Genomic DNA, 23024 nt, shown 5'->3' with positions numbered 1-23024 from the left:
GCGCTTTGCCCGGTTTCGCGCTCTTCAAGGCTGATTGTACTTCCGTTAACGTAATGGGTTCCTCCAGGGAGTCTCATATTTCTGGCGATAGGGATGGCATTTTGGAATCTACAAGATATTGTGAGATAGCGGCGGGGGATGGCGATGGCCCGGTCAAGTTGTACAGTGAGCTGTAATAGTTCTTGAACTCTTGAGAGATCTGTAGGGGTAACGACTGTTTCTGTCCCGATGGTGTCAGGACATGAGAGACATAGGACGCTATACGTTGCGTTTTCAAGGCCTGAGCAAGATATCTTCCGCATTTGTTGCCCGATTCGTACACCGTCCACCTACATTTCTGTAGAGTTGCTTTAGCTCTATACTGGAGGAGGTCATTTATTTGTGAGCGAATAACGTCTAGTTCTACGCCAAGGGCTCGAGTTGGGGCTGTTTTATGTGTCTGTTCCGCGGAATGGAGCTTGGCAAGGAGGGAGTCTAGTTTTTCAGTCCTCTGTCTTTTTAGTCTGGCCCCGTGTTTTATGAGGACCCCCCGGATTACCGACTTATGGGTCTCCCACACTACCCCCATGTCGCTGTCTGGGGTGTTGTTTGTGTCAAAGTAATGGCCTATTTCCTTGGTCACATCTGCCAGGACAGCGGGGTCCTGGAGCAAACTCTCATTAAGGCGCCGCTACGTTTGAGGGTGCGTATGTTTGTCTGACAAAATATACTGCATGCTGATCAGGGCATGGTCAGACCACGTAATCGACCCGATGGAAGTGTGCGCCACTGTGTGCAGTTGTCTGTGTGGTATCAGAAAATAGTCCAGACGTGAGTAAGTCTGGTGTGGCTTTGAGAAGAATGTGTAGTCACGTTCCCCCGGATGCAGGAGTCGCCAGACGTCTATTAGTTGTGCCAAATGTAAGGAGAGGCATATACGTTTGCGTTCTCGTGGTAGTAGATGTACCTGAGGAAGTGTCTTCTATAGGGTTGAGGGGGATATTCAGGTCACCTCCCACTATTAACTGGCCGTCAGCAAAACGTAGAAGGTGTTCCAGTCTTTTTTGAAGGAATACGTCTTGACGGTCGTTCGGGGCATAAAGGTTTGCTAACGTGACCTTCCTCCCCCCAATCATACCATTCAAATATAGGAAGCGTCCCTCCTTATCTGTCTGGGATTCTATTAGTGTCCACGGCACCCTCGCCGAGGTGAGCATCATCACCCCCCTAGATTTGTCTGCAGTATATTTGGAGTGGTATGCTAAAGGGTAATGTCGATTTTTAACGGCAGACTACTGTCCTTGAAGTGAGTTTCCTGTATATACACAACGTCCGCTTTGGCATGTCGCATATCGTGGATAAGGATCCTACGTTTTTCAGGTATATTAAGAACCTTTGCGTTGATGGAGACTATGTGGAGAGAGTCCATCGCTATAAGAGATAGTATATCAAATCAGGGGAGGGGAGGGGGAGAGGGAGGAAGAGGGAAAAAAAAATTAAAAAGGGGGGAGGGGGGAGGTGAGGGGATTATAATAAATGGGAAGCGGAAGGGAGGGGGAGGGACGTAAGTAATATATGTGTGGGGTAGGGGGCCGCCACTTAACTGTGCGGCCAAAAGGGAATACTAAGTTAGCCTAGTCGGCTGCAACGCTCTCCAGAGCTACCTCTGATTACTGAGAGTAGACCTAAGTGGGAGATGGGGTAAACCGAGTTTTAAAGGTGAGCTCCCGGCCCTTCCAGGTACCCCCCCCCCCCCCCGGCAGTCTACAGCCATACAATAGAAAAAATAAAAACAGATATAGAAACCGGCATATCAAGAAAAGCAAAAAGTTAGGACAACAGTTTAGCATTTATGTGCGTTAACATCTGCGCTCCCAAGTATAACAGTGTGTAAGGCATACTACCAATGGCAAGAGGCCGCACGGATCATGAGGGATTGCCACGCGGAAGCGGGAGCCGCAGAGGGATATTATTGCCCTTCACCGAGCTGTAGAAATAGTGGGGTTCGTGTCCCCGATGTCGGCCGCCAGTTCCACCGGGCAATCCCACATCCTCCAAAACACATGCCACGGTATGGAGGCATAGATCAGTTTAAATGAGAACCCCCCCTCTCCATTCCCGTCAGGTCAAGTGCTCAATCAGGGGTAAAGGCCTTCAAAGTCTCTCTGGCAATCCCGTGGTTTTCCCCACCTCCCCCAATGCGAGAAGGTAGCAGGTTAATGCAAAACCCCGGGCTCCTCCCCCCATGCAATCTGCTTGCTATGTGTCATTCGACATGTCCCCAGGGGTGGAAGTCTCAGCTGCACCCCCCGTACTGGGGTGTAAAATGTTCCTTCAGATAGTGGACCTGCTGTCAGACCAGAGAATTTCTGACCTAAGTCAGGATGTCCTATCCAGATCCCCTCCCCCAGCAGAGATATAGTCAGGGCCGGCAATGTGCTCCTCCGGACCGTGGCTCAAGAAAAAGTAGGGCCGTCGAGTCAATGAAAAGCAGCCCTGCCCGGGACAAAATGGTTGGCCCGGTGACATTCAGACATGGTAAACCCATGACACTACGGGTCTGTTCGTTCTGGCCGGGATGCCGGGTCTTAAAGAGGAACAAAAAAAAAAAAAAATGAGTCCTGTCCGGAAACGCGGCTATGAGCCTGTATCACCGGCCCAATCCAGCGTGGCCATGGTGTGCCTCTGGGGGGAACTGCATACATGTAATGGGGTGATCTACTGGCAAGGGGGCAGGGGGGTTTCCCATGGGAGGGCTTGTTAGTGAAGGAGTCAAGGGCACAAGCAATAATGGTGTAGAGTGCTCCTACCATCTATGCCAGTGCTTTTCCTGCCATATGGGAATGGGATGTGTGTCTGGAGAGGGTGGCCCATGGCCTACTCACGTGGAGCGCCTCCTGACGCAGACCGGTGCCGCCGCCGGCCTCGTTGCTGGCGGGGGGGCAGGGGGCCCCGGTTGACCGATGCGCCTGATCTACCCAGCTGCCGCGGAAGCAGCTGTAGCCAGTCCGGAACCGGGATAGGCTCCGCACCCAGAAACCGAAAAAGTGCCGGCAGGTTGGCGGCAGTCTGTAGGGTAAAGCTTCCAACTTCCTTGCGGAATGTGATTGATAGAGGGTAGCCCCAGCGATACGTACTGCCGAGCTGCCTGGCCAGATCCAAGAGCGGTCTGAGGAGAGCCCTCCGTCGCAGTGTAGATCGGGACAGGTCCTGCAGGATTCGGATGCTCGCGCCATTCACCTCCACATCACCGCGCTCCCAGGCGTGCCTCAGGATAGATTCCTTTTGCGTGTAGTGGTGTAGTCTGCACACAATGCCCCGTGGTCTGTCCGGGTCAGTTGGTTTTGGGCCGAGGGACCTGTGCGCCCTGTCCAAGGCCACCACCACCTCTGGATCACCGAGCACCGTTCGGAAAACACCCCTGACCACCTCACTCACATCCTCCGGTCCCGCCGCCTCCGGGACCCCCTGGAGCCGCAGGTTGTTGCAGCGGCTCCGGTCTTCCAGGTCTTCCATGTGTAGCTGAAGGGAGATGGCGGTATCTCAGTGGTGGTCACGCGACTGCTCCAGTGCAGAAACTCTGGCCTCCAAGGATATAATGGATGTCTTCCCCGTGGACACGCGCTCTGCTATGCTGGAGACCTCTCCCCGGACCTCCTGGATGTCTCTCCTGTGTGTTTCCTCTAAGCGCAGAATCAATGCTTCTATCGCCGATTGCGTTGGGAGGGCCTGGAGCATCTCCCTAATGTCCTGGTCAAGCATGGCGGGTGTAGAAGCCATTGGAGCAGACATCACCTCCTCTCCCTGCTCCGTGTCTGCCATACAATATACTGGCGGTGTCTCTTCGGCGGGCTGGAGTGGGCTGGAGGATGCCGCTCGTGTCTGCTGCAGTGAGGCCTGTATGGTGCCTCGTGGAGACGCCACAGTCGTGCCCGGCGGAGATCCTTCATTGCGCCCGAAGTAGCGGCAGAACGAACCGGCAGACTTGCTGTGGGGGGTCCCTCATGTCGCTGCCCATGACCGGTGTTTCCTAGATGAGCTCATACCGGTGGGAATGCCTGCAAACGCCGGGGCATGAGGCCGTGGTCCGGGAGCTCTAGAGAAAAGCTGCCTCACTCGGCCATTCCTTAGCCACGCCCCTTGACTTTCTATTTTCATGTGTTTACCTCTGCTTTTGGGGTAATTTCTCTTAAAGGAGCCCTCTAAGAGGAATTTGACCTTGTTGAGTTTCTTGTAATTTTTGCTTTGTTATAACTTTACCATACCTGCCTATTGCTTTCTATTACTGTGACTGTTTGTTTTGTTCTCTTTTAAGGAAGCACACAGTAAAAGTTACTTTCTGATTACACTACAACCTGTGTCTTCTGCTGTGGTATTTACACTACACTACTGCCAGGTGTGGGGTTGAGTCTGTTCTTGGGGTTGAAAAGGCAGAGTAAGGAACCAACAATATGCAAGTGGCTCCTGCGGGGGTAGCGCTACAATTACAAGTAATGTAATCTGCTGATGTAATTGCTGATATATAGCATCTGCAGTAATTACAGCCTGACTTTAATGTAAGGTTACATCATTAACCACTTCAGATCCGCGCTATTGCCAAATGACGGCATTAGCGCGGACCTACATTTTCAGGACTACGTCTATTGACGTCGTCCTGGTTACGAGCGGCCTGCGCGCCCCCTGAGGGGCGCGCGCGGCGCGCTCTGTGATCGGCGAGTCCGTGAGACTCGCCTGATCACCGATCCGTGTAAGGGGTCGATCCCGACCCCTTATCACGTGATCAGCTGTCAGCCAATGACAGCTGATCATGTGATAGAACGGAGCCGGTAATCGGCTATTATTCCTCCTCGCGCTGACAGCGCGAGGAGAGAAAAAAAAAGCCGATCACCGGCGGCCGTGATCGGGACATCAGTCCCGATCACGGCCATCAATACAAGGGACCACCTGCCACCTGCCTGTGCCCACCTGCCTCCCGCAGTGCCATCCTGAAGTAAAATAAAAGAAAAAGTAAGTGCCCCCCGTCAGTGCCCCCTGTCAGTGCCCATAGTGCCCACAGTGCCACCCACAGTGCCACCCACAGTGCCACCCACAGTGCCACCCCACAGTGCCACCCACAGTGCCACCCAATCTGCCTCAAAGGTGCTGCACCCCAGTGCCGCCCATCAGTGCCCAGCAGTGCCGCCCATCAGTGCCCAGCAGTGCCGCCCATCAGTGCCCAGCAGTGCCACCTATCAGAGCCACCTATCAGTGCCCATCAGTCCCATCTATCTGTGGTACCTATCAGTGCCCATCCGTGCCACCCATCCGTGCCACTTATCCGTGCCACCCATCCGTGCCATCTTATCTGTGCCCATCTTTGCCCATCAGTGCCGCCTTATCTGTGCCCATCGGTGCCGCCTTATCTGTGCCTATTAGTGCCGCCTTAACTATGCCTATCAGTGCCCACCAGTGCAGCCCATCAGTGCCCACCAATGCAGCCCATCAGTGCCCACCAATGCAGCCCATCAGTGCCCACCAATGCAGCCTATCAGTGCCGCCTAATCAGCGCACTTCAATGAAGGAGAAAAATGACCCGTTTGCAAAATTTTATAACAAACTATTAAAACATGATTTTTTTTTTTTTTTTTTGCATCTTTTTTTGTTTGTTTAGCAAAAAATAAAACTCCGAGCTGTAACTAAATACCACCAAAAGAAAGCTCTATTTGTGGGAAAAAAATGATAAAAATTTCATTTGGGTACAGTGTTGTATGCCCGCGCAATTGTCACTCAAAGTGCATCAGCGCTGAAAGCTGAAAATTGGTCTGGGACTGAGGGGGGTTTAAGTGCCCAGTAAGCAAGTGGTTAATGCATCTGGCAGGGACATATCAAGACATATCAACCACAAACAGAATATTATTTATTAGCAGTAAAAAATAGATACCTGGACCATAACACTCCTGCCCTTCCCTTCAGGAGCACTGATAAATCCCCCTTTCCCACAGCAGCATGTACAGTATTTAAAATAGTGAATTTAACTACAACATGTTAACCAGCTTAGTGGATATAGAAAAAAAGGGGTTCCCTCGCGATCAAAGTGAAATATATCTGTGGTATGTGGTATGTCGGTTAGATTGCTGCTAGACCTACAGTGTATACCATGCACTTAAGCAAAAATGAATAGAAATAGTGATCAGCGCAACCTATATACCATATATTACTCCAAAAGTGGGATATCCCTGTCTGTAATTTATATGAATTTTACCTCATAAATAAAGTGCAATAAATCAATAAAATTATTTGTTCAAATAATGATGGTGAGTCCTTGTGCATAATTAATCGCATTGCACTCACCATCATTATTTGCACAAATATTTTTATTGATTTATTGCACTTTATTTATGAGGTAGAATTCATATAAATTACAGACAAGGATATCCCACTTTTGGAGTAATATATGGTATATAGGTTGCGCTGATCACTATTTTTATTCATGTTAATCAGCTTGGTGTGCCTTGCAAAACTGAAATTTGGAAACACGGTTGGATATTCCAACAGAAAAGGTCCGATCGGATTATATTGTCGGAAAATCCGAACGTGTGTACATCATTGTGTGTCCAACACAATTTCAAATTTTCAGACAAAAAAATCCGACCATACTTTTTCTGTTTTAACCCCTGCCAGATTATTTTTTTCACCATCTGTGTCCTATTTCGGAGATGTCCCTTCAGAGATAGCCAAACAGGAAGTGAGAAGAAATCCCTGAAAATCCTCCAGGCCACCAGAACTAGTGTCCTCATTGGAAGATTTCCCCTTTCTTACTTTTCTGGGGACAACCGAAAATTTCAATGATAACAGTAAACATGACAAATGGAGAGGGTGAATCTCCTTAACTGGGACACAGACTGCCATAAAAACTGACAGGGATTCTAATCCCTCCCCACTCCAACCAAAACAAAAAAAAAGTTTTGCCTTTAGTTATACTTTAAAGAAAAATTATTCTTAACTTATTTTTTATATTTTGGATAGAGCAGGGCAAGCTTATAACACCTGTCAGAGTTTTTTTTTTGCCATCTGTGTCCCATTGTAGAGAATTCCCTTCACTGTTCCATGGCCAAACAGAAAGTGAGAAGAAATCCCTGGAAATTAAGAGAATTTCTTGGGGACCCCCAGGTAACTAGAAATAATGTCCTCATTGGAAGATTTCCCTGCTATTACTTTTCTTGGAACAACCCAAAATTTGTGATTTTCTTTTACATTTACTTTTAGTGATAACAGTAAACAGGACAAATAGAGAAGGTGAATCTCCCTAATGAAGACACAGACAGTAATAAAAACTGGCAGGCGTTCTATTCCCTCTCCACTCTATCCAAAACTGAAAAAAAAGTTTTTCCTTAAGCCAGTGGTGTATTTAGGTTTTGTGCTGCCCTAGACCTGACTAAACCCCTGCACCCCTAATTTAAATATGACACACCCCTTCCTGCCAAGGCTGCACCCCTTCCTGTTTAAGACCCACCCTACACAATACATATTTTTATGGCATATATATATATATATATATATATATATATATATATATATATATATATATATATATATATATATATATATATATATATACACACATATACACACAGTGCCTTGAAAAAGTATTCATACCCCTTGACATTTTCCACCTTTTGTTGTGTTACAACCAAAAATGTATTTTATTGGGATTTTATGTGATAGACCAACACAAAGTGGAACACAATTGTGAAGTGGAAGGAAAATTACACATTTAAAAGGTATTTGTACTTGTGTGTTGCTACCATTGATTGTAATTATAGGATTATTTCACTTATAAGTATAATGACTAGGAAGTCCCTAGTCATTATATAAATAAGTAAAATAATCAGCCCCCCCTAGCCCAGTCCGCCCCCAAGACTGGTGCTATACTAAAACTGTAGTGTAAGCTGGACTTTTTTCGTGAGGGAGCTGGCAGGAGGCTGGGGTTTTTTTGGCAGGGGGGTGTGCTTTTTTGGTGTGTAGCGGCCACAACCTTTGCCGCGTGGCCTTGGATTAATGGGCTTACTGGTTACCTTCTCCTGACCTGCTCTTCTGCATCTAGGGGTTCCCAGGGTTGATAACCAACAAATTGTACACCGACACAGATAAAGTCCTTTCAAAAGGTTTTATTTTGCAGTAGAACTTTCACAAAACAGTCTCTTTGGGAACAAAGGGCAAGGGTGAAGAACCTTGGTGAAGAACAAAGGGCAAGGGTACCTTGAACTGCAGATCTAACAAAGTCTCTATTATCACCTAGAGAGTAGCCACTCACAGCTAGGTACTTCAAGGCTGAACAGACCTCTAGCCAGAGGTCATGGCAGTCAGCGTGTTGACTCAAACTTGAATAATTAACTGAAGATGAACAGGTACCTTTTCCGAAACTGTACCTGGAACATTTCCCGCTTCCTTTGAGGTACTGGAAAAGTCTGGACTCGTCAATGTCCTTCCCAACTCAGTAACCAGGCACTTCTCAGGATGCCACTTGTTGGCCCTCCTCCGAAGAGTCCTCCCCCAGTCACTTGCACAATCTGTGGTGCCCCTCCAAGTCGAGAGCACACTCGGACACTCTGAATCCTCCCTCAGTTACAGTGGCTTGGACCAGCCGGTTCCGAGACTCGGGAACAGACGGATCCCTACCCCAGACCAGTCGGGTCTATCAGGGGCCACTGACAGGAACACGTTGCGGAATGTCGAACACCCCGTGACCGGGACCCCTCATGGGGCTACCCGGTCCTGGAACCAGAACAGACCACACGGGTCTCTTGAACAACTCCGGAACCCCGAACACATGACCCACACCTGTTTAAGTTTCCTCTCCCAGACTCCTCAGCAGGTCCGGCACTCCCGCTGATTGGCTCAGAGAGGGCCATACTCAAACATCCAACCAGGCCTGGTTCTAGCCTGTCATGTGCACCTCACCGCTCACATGACCAGGCAGAACATCAATCATGGCCTGGCCAGACTGGTGTTAAGACTTACCTACACAATTAACCCTCACTACTGTAAGGTTCTGAGGCAAAAACTAAATTTACAATGTGTGTGACATTTGATCCCAAATGTCATCCGCTACAGCTGCAACCCTGCAAAGTGCCGCCCTAGGCCAGGGCCTTGTTGGCCTAGGCCAAGATACAGCATTGCCTTAAGCCCTGGTTTACACTGGTGCGATTTGACATGCGATTTGACATGTCAAATCGGCCATCAAATCAGCGGCAATTGCCAACAATGGCATTGTCCTAATCTGTGCGACACTGCATTTGCGGCACTGCATTGATTTCAAAAAGTAGTTTCTGTTCTACTTTTTGCCATTTCGGGGTGCGATTTACATTGACATCTGTGCAGAAAACCGCACCAATGTCTGTGAAATCCCTGCCGGACTGACATGCGGGAGTGAAATTGTGCGAGTTCAGCTGAACGTGCACGGCTTCATTCCCACAGCTCAGTGTGAACCTGGGCTTAGTTATACTTAAAACGAATGCAATCTTTCAAAGCTGCCTTGCAGCCTGGTCAACTTTCAAAGTTTCTTCATGCAGCACTGCGGTCTCTTTCCACTCATTCCTCCCTATGCAACCTCCCTGCTTGATTACTATGTACATCACTCTGCACATATCTAGCTTTATCAGGCTTCTCTATCTAAATGGTATTATGTCTGCCTAAAAGAAAACCTATACAATAAGCTAGTGATAAAGAACAAATGTGCTGATAAGAATTTCTGACATTGGATTCCGTAATGACAGGTTTACTTGAAAGGAAATCTGTAGTGAGATAATTATATGTGCTGCAATTGCTGACCTATTTTCAAAAATGCTTATTGTCTGGTTGATTGAATCATTGATCTGCAAATAAGTTAGCAGAGAGTAAAGGTCAGACTGAAGTCAATATATCAAATTTTTCGTGTGTTCCAGACCAATGACCTATACTGTAGTGAAGCAAATGGATCAGCATGAGGCTAGCAAAGTAGCATTTTCAGAGAGGTTCAGCAATATTAGCCTGTATATTTCCCCAGCCTAGTGCAGTCTTGTAATTATTAATTGTAACCACTAAGTGGCAGCAATAGCCTAGGTAAGCACAGCTTACAAAGCTCATAGCTTATTGAAATAACTGTGAGCACTCATATATGGATAGTCATATCTGCACTGAAATCAAAATACTCCCATAAATACTGGACTCTAGATAAACTGCTAGTTCTTAGTGTAACCTTGGGGAAAATGTTCTGTGCTTGTATAAACAATAGCAAAATTGATATGTGTAGCAGGACGGAGGAAGTTATTGTTTCAGTAGATATTCTGTGTGCAGGTCTGGCAAGTGTACAGCATCAGCTGGTGCATTTCGCTGTGTAGGAACTATATTATTCTATTTCTGTCAGAGAACGACTTAAGGAGCCAGGAGTATAGCGCTGTACGGTTTCGTGGAAAATAATCGAGTTAATCATGAGCGTGTTTCGAATTGAGAAAAGGCTACAAAAAATAGAATCTGGAACACTGTGTTCCAGCTGTCTGCTAATCGCATACAGCTTAGAACAAGTCCAAAGGTGCTAGCATGCACAATTATTTACAGCTGCAATTGTTTATAATATTCCTATAACCTGAACAGCTGTGTGCACTTTGAAGAGGAATATCGTTGTTATGGCAGCAGCTAGCTACCATAACCCCGGTATCCTCTTCTTCAGTGAGCAGTCCGGTTTCTGATAAAAGTGGTCTCTGCAGCAGATTCGCTGTAAGATCACATTTATAGGCGGCGGGAGAGGGCCCCCCGCAGAGGCGATTGGATCCTTCTCTGTGTTAGGTATGGAGATGAGTGAGGGGAAGATGGCTCCCACCCATCTCCATATCATTGCAGAGAGGTAGCGAAGCCAAAGTGCCACTTCCGCCCATAGCTCTTAACCACTTGCTGACCTCCGCACACAGGTGGATGTCGGCATATTGGCACAGGCAGGCAAATGAGTGTACCTGTATTCTTTTGAATTTGCTGCCTACCAGGGGATGCGGGAGCATGCCCGCGGGTCCCGCAAAATCAATGTTCACCGGCTGCCCATGATTGCAGTGAGGAGAGGCAGAACAGGGAAATGCCTATGTAAACAAGACATTTCCCTCTTTGCCTAGCAACATGACAGAGATCCACTGCTCCCTGTCATCGGGAGCAGTGATCTCTGTCATGTTGTAGTGAGCCCATCCCTCTACAGTTAGAACACCTCCCTAGGACACACTTAATACCCCTAGTGTTTAACCCCTTCCCTGCCAATGTCATTTATACAGTAATCAGTGGTTATTTGTATCTCTGATCCCTGAATAAATGACAATGGTCCCAAAATAGTGTCAAAAGTGTACGATGTGTCCGCCATAATGTCTCAGTCCCTATAAAAACCGCAGATCGCTGCAATTACTAGTAAAAAAATAAAATAAAATAAAAATGCAATTTTTTTTTTTACCAAAAATATGTAGAAGAATACATATCGGCCTAAATTGGGCAAGAAATTTGTTTTTTTATATATTTTTTGGGGATATTTATTATAGCAAAAAGTAAAATATATTGCTTTTTTTTCAAAATGTATGGCCTTTTTTTGTTTATAGCACAAAAAATAAAAACCGCAGAGGTGATAAAATACCACCAAAAGATATCTCTATTTGTGGGGAAAAAAAAGGACATCAATTTTGTTTGTGTACACAACGTTGTACGTCCGTGCAATTGTCAGCTAAAGCGACGCAGTGCCGAATCGCTAAAAAATGCTCTAGTCAGGAAGGGGGTAAAATCTTCCGGGGCTGAAGGGTTTAAAGGGACATTTTTTTTTTTCAAACAACAGCGTTTTTTTTTCATTTTTATTATTGCATTTTAGTGTAAATATGAGATCTGCGGTCTTTTTGACCCCAGATCTCATATTTAAGAGGTCCTGTCATGCTTTTTTTCTTTTACAAGGGTTGTTTACATTCCTTGTAATAGGAATAAAAGTGACTCCTTTTTTTTTTGAAAGAACAGTTTAAAAAAAAAAAGTAAAAAGTAATAAGAATTTTTTTTAAGCGCCCCCGTCCCGCTGAGCTCGCATGCAGAAGCGAACGCATACGTGAGCAGCGCCCGCATATAATAACGGTGTTCAAACCACACATGTGAGGTATCACCGCTATCGGTAGAGCAAGAGTAATAATTCTAGCCATAGATCTCTGTAACTCAAAAGGTACAACCTGTAGAACTTTTTATTTTTTTATTTAATTTCGCCTATGGAGATTTTTAAGGGTAAATGTTTGTCACCATTCCATGAGCTGGCGCAATTTTGAAACATGACATGTTGGGTATCAATTTACTCAGCGTAACGTCATCTTTTACAATATTAAAAAAATTGGGCAAACTTTACTGTTGTCTTATTTTTTAATGCAAAAAAGTGGATTTTTTCCAAAAGAAGTGCATTTGTAAGACCGATGCACAAATACAGTGTGACAGAAAGTATTGCAATGACCACCATTTTATTCTCTAGGGTGTTAGAAAAAATATATATAATGTTTGGGAGTTCTAAGTAATTTTCTAGCAAAAAAATAAATGTTTTTAACACCAAATCTCAGAAAGAGGCTCGGTCCTTAATTGGTTATTGATGTGTATCCTTTAACCTATTAATGACTGAGACCTATGTGTTCAAGTTCATAGCACTAATGTACACTCACTGTTTCAACATATTTAAATGAATCTGCATATGCATAGTTACATCTGTGGCCGGTAGTAGGTGGATCTGTGGTAGCAAGTGCATAAGTGTGCACATGAGAATAGATCTAGAATTCAAGTCCATCCTGCAGGATAATTCCTGATGGTCCTTAATTAAAAGGGTGCATGGAAGTGGTGGTGCCGTGAATCCAGGAAATTGACAGAGACAAGCACATCAATAGCTTTTAGTAAGAGCATAGGTGCTATATCTTCATAAATCAAGGCTTTTACTGCAGGTTATCAGTGTGCCAACCTCTTTGTCAATTTCCATAAAATAGATCTAAACTCAATAATTACATTTCATATTTAATACAGTATGGTAAAGCAGAACTACATTTCAATCACGGAAATCTCCCCTCTCCACCAATTCATCCAGTTCCCACAAAGCTCCTCTTTGCATGTTCACAGGAATTAGAGCCCTTTCACACTGGGGCGGACGGGCAACAGCGGTAAAGCGGCACTATTTTTAGCGGCTTGCAGGATTTTTTTTAATTCCCTTTCACACTGAGGTGCTTTACAGGTTCTACAGCGCTTTACAGGGCTTTCACACTGGAGCGGTGCGCTTGCTGGATGGTCAAAAAAGTTCTGCAAGCCACAGCTTTATAGCACTGAAGGAGCGTTGTATACACCACTCCTAAAGCACCCCTGCATATTGAAAACAATGGGGCAGCGCCGCCAGACCGCCAGCAAGACACCAGCAAACCGCCTCTGCAGCTGCGTTTTGTAGGCAGTTTTAACCATTTTTTGGATAGCTATCTTTTTCGAATAGTGCTGCTAAAACGACAGTAAAGCCATGCTAAAAATACTGCCGATGCCTGCCCGCCCCAATGTGAAAGGGCTCTTACCGTGCTGCAAACACACCACTCCAGCTTTCACACTGAAGAGACAGGAGAGGCTCTTTACAAGTGCTATTCAGGCGCTATTTTTAGCGCTGTAGCACCTGCAAAGCTCCTCAGTGTGAAAGGGGTCTTAGTCACATCATTCCTGGCATGGCAAGAATGGGCCAGGTTGTACACTACACACGGAAGACTGGAGAAGCATTGGACAAAATATTTTGGGCAAAATAAAATTTGCATGTCTTATTTTAGGCAAAAAAAGTTGCTCCTCACAACGTTTTCACAGCAGGACTTTTGTTCTGCTTTAATGGATGGTTTCTATCTTTTTAAATCTGCAGGTTATAAATGATATAATATTTGCTAAAAATTGGAATGAGTGAAATTGAGAGTTTTAATTTCTTTGAAATTTTGTTAAAATGTTGCGATTCTGGTAAAAACATTGGGAAAGGAGAAATTAGGATAGATTTTTCCTGTTTTCATGCCAAAATGGTCCTTATTAGCCTCATTATTTTGTGTATATTTTTCGCAGAAATAAAAAGACAGTAAAAAAAAAAAGTTAAATAAAAAAATGTAAGTGAAATGTACACACATAATACAGAAACATAAAAAATAAAAATAAAAACACAAAGAACACTAAAGTAGAAAAAAAAGTAGAAAGGAGAAATACAGCCAAAGCTTGTTGGCAGTTCATTCTGTGTTGTTATATCACCATAGTAATGAGCAGTATATCTTCATATTCACCCAGGCACCCTTTGCTGAAGTCTGGCTCCTTCTGCTGACAGCTGTCGCCCGCCGCCCTCTACCAGCTTCACATAAGCTCCTTTCTCTAAGCTACTGAGTGTGGAGCTGGGTGGATCATTCCACCAGGGAAGGCAATGGGCAGCCACAGTGACAAGTGGCTGGGACTTGAGCAGAGCAGCCAGCAATATGCATAGCGGATGCGTAATGCACATGCACCTGAAACTGAAAAAAAAAAGTTCAGTGACTGCTCTATGATCATCAGAGAGGGGCCCAGGAAATAGTGGTAGTACACCCCCCTAAGCTAGTAGGAGTGGCCAAGTGGGGGTGAAATTTAGAAAGCCCTTTTTTTGCACTGAACTGATGCTGCTGGGGGCCCCCTGCTGAGCTGATGACGCTGGGCAACAGGGCTGGTTGTAATGGCTTATCAGTGGCTCTGTCCTGTCCCGTCTGAAAGGGCTGAGATGTGTGGGGAGGGGTTAATGATGTCAAGAGGTACCCATGTCTTACTTTGTAAACTTACAATCTGTTCATTTATATGCATTTGCATATATGCATATTAAAGCATGTAGCAAAGTCAGTATAACTGGCAGAAAAAGCAGATATGTAGGCTTACGCAAGTGTTTTGCTACATAACAGGGTCTCTTAAAGGATTCATTATTTACTTAGGGCCCCTCCTCCATGCCATAATGCCACAATACAGTAAAAAAAAAAAAGACACAAAAAAACTGTGGTAAAAAAAAATTGTTAAATAATTTGCTTAAAAAACGTATTATAGCTTATATGTGTTCCTTCACTCCCTGTCAGCTGCCTCTCCCTGCCGCCACCGCTGTTGCTTGCCTCTCTCATTCTCAGCTGCTGAGCATAGAGCTGAGCTGAGGAAGATCAATCCAACAGGGAAGACAATAGGCAGCTGGGACTTCAGCTGTCAGCAGAGCAGCCAGCAACATGCGGAGCAGATGCCAGGCGCAATTGAAAAAAGTCCCTCAACTGCTCTTCCTCTAACATCAGAGAAGGGCCTGGATAGTATTAATGTAATACCCCCTAAGCTAGTAGGAAGGCTTAGCGGGGATGTAAATTAGAAAACCCTTATTTTTTCTCCACTGAACTGTCTGCGAAGTGGCCTGGGGCCCTCCTGCTGGCTGGGCCCAGTACAACAGGGATGGTTGTACTGGCTTATCAGCAGCCCTGCTATCAAGTACTTGGTCCAGTGCAATGATGCACAGTAAACATTTCAGTGAGTGCAATGTAGGACAAACAAGGCTAAATAAAGCTAGAGTAAGAAATAACAGTTCAGCAGCAATGAGATACAAAATAAACTGTATTTTGTTAAATAAAAAACACGGCAGTTTATGATACAGTGTTTTTTCAATCTCTCATACCATCCTGTTAGGGTTTAGACATACTTTATAGCATGTTCACATGTGCTGAATCCTTACTGTCACTAGGATATTCCTAACAGTCATAGTCTCAGTGAAGATTCTGAGAACCACATATTGACTTTCAGCTGGTGAGCTGTCATTTGATAGTGAAGACTTGACAAAGCAAGTGTTGCAAAAACACTGCTTTGTCATAAGATTCTATCTCCTTTTATTGTCAAGGGGCAGAGAGACACAGGCCGCTGAAATGCAAGCATTCTGTAGCCATCTAAGTAAAAAAAAAAGGTTAGCTAAAAAGAAATCACTTAAAGTTAGTTTTAAAATAAAAAATATGCAATGCAATTCTGCCCTGGTTTTATATTATGTATAAAATATTGTATTATATCTTAGATTCTTTATATTTTATTAAAATGTTCCTTTAACCATTTCAGCCTCGAAAGGATTTGCCCCCTTAATGACCAGAGCACTTTTTTAAAATTTGGTACTACGCTGCTTTTATGCCGTGTACACACGATCGGACTATCAGGCGGACTTAATCCGGCGGACAAACCGCCGGAATTTGCAGCTGAGGTCCGTCGCACTTTCCGAACAAGCGGACCTGCCCACACACGACCAGACTTTTCCGGTGGGTTAGGTCCGGCGGACAACCTGGCGGACTATGGCGGGAGTCTGCCGGAGTTTTGAAATGAACAGACTTGCCCACACATGGAGAAAAGTCCGTTCATTTTGAATGTGACTCCAGGTAGCTGGGACTAGCGAAGGAAGTCAATGTCGCCACCTCCATTGGCGAGATTGACACCTCGCTAGCCCCGTCGCCTGGTATGGATTTAAAGGGGAGCCCCTACGCCGAAAAAACGGTCCATAAAGTCCATAGCAGACCCTTACCCGAGCACGCAGACCAGCCGGTCAGGAAATGGGGTGGGGACAAGCGAACGTCCCCCCTCCTGAGCTGTACCAGACCACGTGCCCTCAACATGGGGGGTGCTTTGGGGAAGGGGGGCCCTGCGGGGGGGGGTTCCCTCCTACTGCTTGTAAAAGCAGTCTATAGGCTAATTCGTCACTAGGATTGCTTTTACATGAAAGCAGACCACTGGCTGAAATGAATGATATCAAGATGATACTTAAACCTGCAGGCATCATTCTGGTATAACCACTCAAAGTCCAGCAACATACCAGTATGTTGCTGGTCCTTGTTGGGCATATATTTTAATGTTCTTTTTTTTCATGCAGCCTGTGGGCTGAACGAAAAAAAGAGATTCATCATTGGGTATGCCCACCATTAGAATCCCGCCTTGCATATACCCACTTCTAATGATGGGCAAACATGCACCATTTTTTTTTTTAACTGTGGTAGTGAAATCACCTCCTACAACACTGGAGTCACTGATTTACGTATCCTGGGAGCAAACGCTGTTGCTGTCAAGATGAATAAATCAGCGCTGCAGCTGAATGGCGTACCTGAAAAGCAAACAATGGTAACAATAGAACATTAACTCAAAACAACAACAATTTGTGCCAAAAAAAGAGTAAAAAGTATATGCCAAAGCATGGGGGTAATCCACCCCTAATGTTAGGGGCAATTCGCCCCTTCACCCCTGCACCCATGCTTCCGCATATATGCTCTTTTTTTTTTTTAACTGTGGTGGAAAAATCACCTCCTACAGCACTGGAGTTACGGCTTTACGTATCGTGAGAGCAAATGCTGTTGTTGTCAGAATAAATAAACCCATGCTGCAGCTGAATGGTGTACCTGCAAAGCAAATAATGGTTAATAATAAAACAAAGTAACATTACATTGACACAGTAAGACATACCATACCTGCAAAGCAAATACAATAAAATAAAATACATTAACAATAGAGAGAGAATGATAGAGAACAATAAGTAGAGAACAATAGCGAGAGAAGAAAAATAAAACAACTATTTTTGGCATTTTTTTTCACTTTATTTTAACTGTAAACATTACAAATTAGGGTCTCAAAATGTAATGGCCACCTCATCTTTCGAGACCCTGTGTTAGTGTGCCCTAGGACTGTGCAGCCCTACGCTAATACTCCACTAGTATGTGGCAGAGACAAAAACATTCACCAATGCAGAGACCAGGTTGGTCAGGACAGGAGGGACAATAATAGCGGGAGTCACGCCTATATCCATGTCTTCTTTGGGGGGCTCTTTGGGTAGGGGTACCACAGAGGACTTTTGGGAAGTGCCTCTCATCCAGCCAGCTCACTGCATTTACATTGTGAAGTTGGGGCACAGCACCGTCTGGAAACAGAAAGGCTGCGACAATCTCTTCCTGGAATTTTAGGAAGGATCCAGTTCATCCTGACGTTTAGCACATAAGCATTTTATACCAGCGCTTGGCCTTACGGGCAATTAAGCACGGCGCCAACAACTGGTCGTTGAAGTCCACCCCTCCCATGTTAAGGTTGTATTCATGGACACAGAGGGGCTTCACAACAACACCAGTCAATGTTGGAATTTTGACTGTCATATCTGCTTGAAGGGAGGACAGAACAAAAACATTCCGTGTATCCCTCCACTTCATTGTGAGCAAATTATTAAATTTCAAGCAAGCTCTCTCCCCTAAGTCAGGAATATACAAGCCATTGGGGGAAGTCCCGGCAATTAGATTGCACAGTGCCACATGCGCCAATTCCTCAATCAAAAAGGTGGCAAAAAAGTGTCACGCTTGTGTAATAATTGTCTATGTGCAAGTACAATGCAGACAACTTGATTGTGTGTAAACAAGGCTGCAAACTGTTGGTTGAAGTGGTTTACAAGAGGCCAAATTTTGTGGAGCCGATCGTATTCAGGGTCATCCCAAAAAACAAAGAGTTCATTGTCGTTGAAGTACATAAACCGTAAGATCTGCTCGTATCGCTTCCTGGCCATGAAAGCAGAGAACACGGGCATATGATGAATGGGGTCAGTGGACCAATATGAGCACAACTCACTCTTTTTAGTTATGCCTATGAGGAGGTGTCACGTACCTTACAGCGAAGCTCGAAATGATGAGGGTGGCCTCTTGCACGGTTCCGGTCCAAGCACCCCTGGTGGTGGGTACAGGGAGTGCGGGGGCACTGACTGACTGACTGGCATTGACTATTTGCAGAATACGATATAATCACCCCTTCTGCTTGGGTTTTGTCCCCCCCCCCGAAGAAGACCCTGGAGGTCGAAATGCATTGGGGTAGCATGGGTGCTATTTGTAGCTTTTGAAATATTGATGTATTTGTAAACTGTTCCTGTAACTATCTTTGTACCAAATGTTGCATATATCCTTTACCCATCGATATGCTGTACTAACATATACCAGAGTCCGTATTTTAAATTTATGACGGCGATTAAGCCTTTGAACTAATAAAATAAATATATTTTTACAAATTTATTTCTGCTTCTTGTCGCTGCCTGAAAACCCCAAGGGGAACCTGTCCTTTCATTCTTTACAGAAGGGTGCAGGTGCCTGCAGGCAGGAGGCTGGAACTTGGAGATATAGGAACCTCTGCTGAAGAGTTGTGGAAACTGATCACCAGACTTTTTCAGTGGGAGCCAGATCAGGATCAACTGCAGATTCAGGAACATAAGTCCAAGCCAAGGTCAGTGTTGCAGGTAGAGGCAGTTTCAGCAGGCAGGGGAAATCCAAGATAATGGTCAGAAGATAGCTGGGTTTTCAGGAACAAGGTCAATCAGGCAGAGCAACAACAGGAACACAGGGACAAGCCGAAGACGATCCAGCACTAATGCTAGGCAGACTCTCTGTTTATATAAGGTGCCATGCGCCAGGATTCACGTTATTAGCGTTATGCATTAGAGCGTTTGCGAGTTCGCATGGAGATGCCATTGTGCATGTCCACTCTGGATCTCATTTGTCTCTGGCTAAGGTTCCGTGCATGCACATTGGCATTAGCGGAATGAGGGTTGGCAGCTGCTGCATGGAGACGGGTGCTTGCTGTGTGCGTTTTCTGACAGGAGGGCTAGGACCAAAAAGGTCTTACATTTGGAAACCGTAACAGGTTTCCAATCTTTGGCAAGGGTCAAATGGGGATTAGCAGCGATGAATTGACCAGCATACAAATTGCTTTGGTCCACAATAGATCTATAGAGATTTTCAGTGAAAAACAACAAATAAAAATCAAGTGATGTAAAATAAACTGTTTCCACTTGAATTCTGGGTTGGCCAGTGAATGGGGGAAGTTCAGGCACTGCTGAAGTGGTGGGCTCCCTATTAGGATTGGCAAATGCAGCGGGAAGGGCACTATGGGGTCGACTGCCCTGTCTTGGTCTTTTTGGTGGCTGTGGCACACCACTTGTGCTAGCCACCGCACCAGCTTGAGCTGCACTTATGGGACTCGCCACCACATGTTACTGCAGTGCTGGTTTGACTACCACCAGGATGTACTAGGCCACTGGTGCTTGCCAGATCACCAGATGGATGAGCGGCACTAGTACTGGCTCTCTGCTCCATACAAGAGCCCTTGGGTTCCTGCACCTCAACAACAGAAGAATGAGGTCAGGTACGTCTGACCTTAGCAGGGGCCACCACTCCATCATCAGAGCTATCTGTCAGGGTGCCGCTGCTGTCTACCGGTTTGTATACTGAGCCTGAGTCTGACAGATGGGCGACTTCCCCATCCTTCTCACCTGGCATGCTCAGCAACGGGTAGACCTCTTTACTAGAGTACCTCTGTTTGGATATTTTGGCCTCTAAATTTACTAGTGCAACTAGTGTGCAAAAAGAGCACCTGATTGTCAGCGACTGCTTCAATCGCTACCAAAAAAGTTAACTATTAGCACTGCAGGGATCGGGCCTGACTCTGCAAATGCTGCAGTTATGTATGCTGTGTTTTTTAAGTGACAGTGATCAATTGATACTGCACTTAGGTGGGCTGGGCTGGACAGAGGGGCTAAACACAGGTGCTAGCATGTATCTGGACTGATCCCACTAGTGCTTCGTTTTTGGGAAAACCTAAACAACTGGGTAGGCTAGTATAGATCTAATCAGATCAAAGATATTGATCACTTCAGACACTATACTAGTAAGGTAGGTGTATGGTGTGTATATGAGTATAAGCAGTACTGGCACTAATCTGATGGTGCCTGGGACTGACGCTGACCCCGACGCTAAAACCTGTACTAGGGGACAATCAGGGGTTTAAACCTCTTATGGTAATATATGGTGGGTACTCTAACGCTATAAAAACCTGATGGTTACATTAACTAGCTAAGTGGCTAACGTGCATCACCTGTGGCACTAAATACAGTGATCAGAAAAGAGATCTGTACACTATACTAGGGACACTGGTGACAGTGGTTGAAAGGGTCAACTGTAGGGTGGTCAAGGGGATAAACCTTTATTAGGGGCTAATAGGGGGTACCCTAGACCTACCTGGGCCTACTACTAATTGCCCTAATGCCAATCAGTGTCAAAAATGACACCAATGCAGTGATCAGTGAAAAATCTGAAAACTGCACTTGGTGACACAGTGACAGGGAGGGTTAACGGGGGGGGGGGGGGCAATGGGGGGGGGGGTGATAAGTATCCCTACATGTACTGTATTAGTGTAGTGTTGGTGCAACTCATGTTTGGATGTCCTCTCTCTGGAACAACAAATGATTCCAGGAGGGGAGAGGACATCCCTCCCTCTGCCTGTGATTATACTTACAAGCAGAGAACAATCTCATTCGTTAGAACCGATCACCGGGTCCAGGCCATAAATCTTTGGCCTGGGCCTGGAGACTGATCAGTTCTGAAGCCAATCCGAACACACCTGGGCTGGTGTGAGGAAGAGTTTGTTTTCACGCACCACCCATGTAGCACTGCTAATAAATGGTATGGTCGTTATATTGATGATCTGATTCTCATTTGGGACAGTGCTGTTCGGGATCTCACCTCCCTTTCACCCCACATGAATAGGGATGAGCTGGGTGTTCGAGTCAAACACATTTTCAACTCAAATACCGGGTGTTCGCCCGTTCGGCGAAACCAGAACTTTATGGGCCACTCGCGCCATATTCGAGTGGCGCTCACGGCCCACAAATGCACTACGGCATCTCAGTGCATTGCTGGCTGGTGATTGGCCAAGCATGCACCATGACCCACATGCTTGGCCAATCACAGCCCCGGCAGTAAGGAGAGCCATAATTAGCAACAGGCAGGATGCTTGTGGCCAATTATTGCTCAGGGGGTTTAGTACACGCCCCACGATATATAAGGCCGCATACGCGTCGGCCTTGATTAGTGTGTTGCAGTGGCTCATAGAGACAGACATTTCTTTTGAACCTAGTGCAATTACAGTGGGTGTATTGTGCCCCCTGCACAGTGTATGCCTGAAGATACCCAAATTGCTAGTGTTGTTCTGGTCCTATACCACAGGCAGCTGCAGAAGTTACAGTCGGTGTATTGTGCCACCTGCACAGTGTACACCTGAAGCTACCCCAATTGTTCGTGTTGTTCTGGTCCTATACCACATGCAGCTGCAGCAGTTACAGTCGGTGTATTGTGCCCCCTGCACAGTGTACACCTGAAGCTACCCCAATTGCTGGTGTTGTTCTAGTCCTATACCACAGGCAGCTGCAGCAGTTACAGTCAGTGTATTGTGCCCCCTGCACAATACACTGTTCTTCAGATCTTTATACCACAGGCAGGCAGCTTCAGTAATTATAGTCGGTGTACAGTGTCATCTGCTCAGTGTGCACCTAAAGCTACCCCAATTGCTGGTGTTCTCATCTCCCTGCAGGCCATTAATATGTCTGGAAGGCCAACAAGGAGAGGCAGACAGTCACAAGCCAATAAAAGAGGGCAAGCAGGCTCTGTGTCTAGAGGCAACAGTGCTGGTCGTGGATGTGGTGCATCGTCATCAGCACATGGCCATGGGACACGCTTGTCCTTATTTCTGGCAGCTGGATGTGTTGAGCTGCAACATGCCGAAGACTTGCTAGAGTGGATGACCAAGCCCTCCTCATACTCCTCATCATCTCTCACCCAGGCTCAGGGTACTGGCAAAGTAGCTGCCAACGCGGCCTCTTCCCTCATCTCAATGGCATCAGTCACTCCTTCCATAGACCCACCATGTCCTCTTGAGGAGTCCCTTGAACTGTTTGAGCACAGTGTTGGGTACATGCTCCAGGAGGATGCCCAGCGTTGAAGGTTCTGATGATTATATGCAGCTAGAGGAAGGCAGCAGCATGAGCTCAGAGAGAGGGGATGCCCAAGAAGGACATCAATCTGCCAATCATATTCCACCATCTGCAGAATACTGCCAGGTTTGCTCCAGTGATGAGGAGGGAGGGGATGATGAGGTCACTGACTCCACATGGGTCCCTGATAGGAGAGAGGGGGAGGAGGAGGAGGAGGAGGCACATCCCCCATGAGGCAGGATGCCCT

Source organism: Lithobates pipiens, unplaced genomic scaffold, assembly GCF_037356315.1.
Source record: "Lithobates pipiens isolate NorthernLeopardFrog02 unplaced genomic scaffold, aLitPip1_a1.2 Scaffold_8, whole genome shotgun sequence".
NCBI classification, from domain to species: Eukaryota; Metazoa; Chordata; class Amphibia; order Anura; family Ranidae; genus Lithobates; species Lithobates pipiens.
This window is presented reverse-complemented; position numbering follows the sequence as displayed.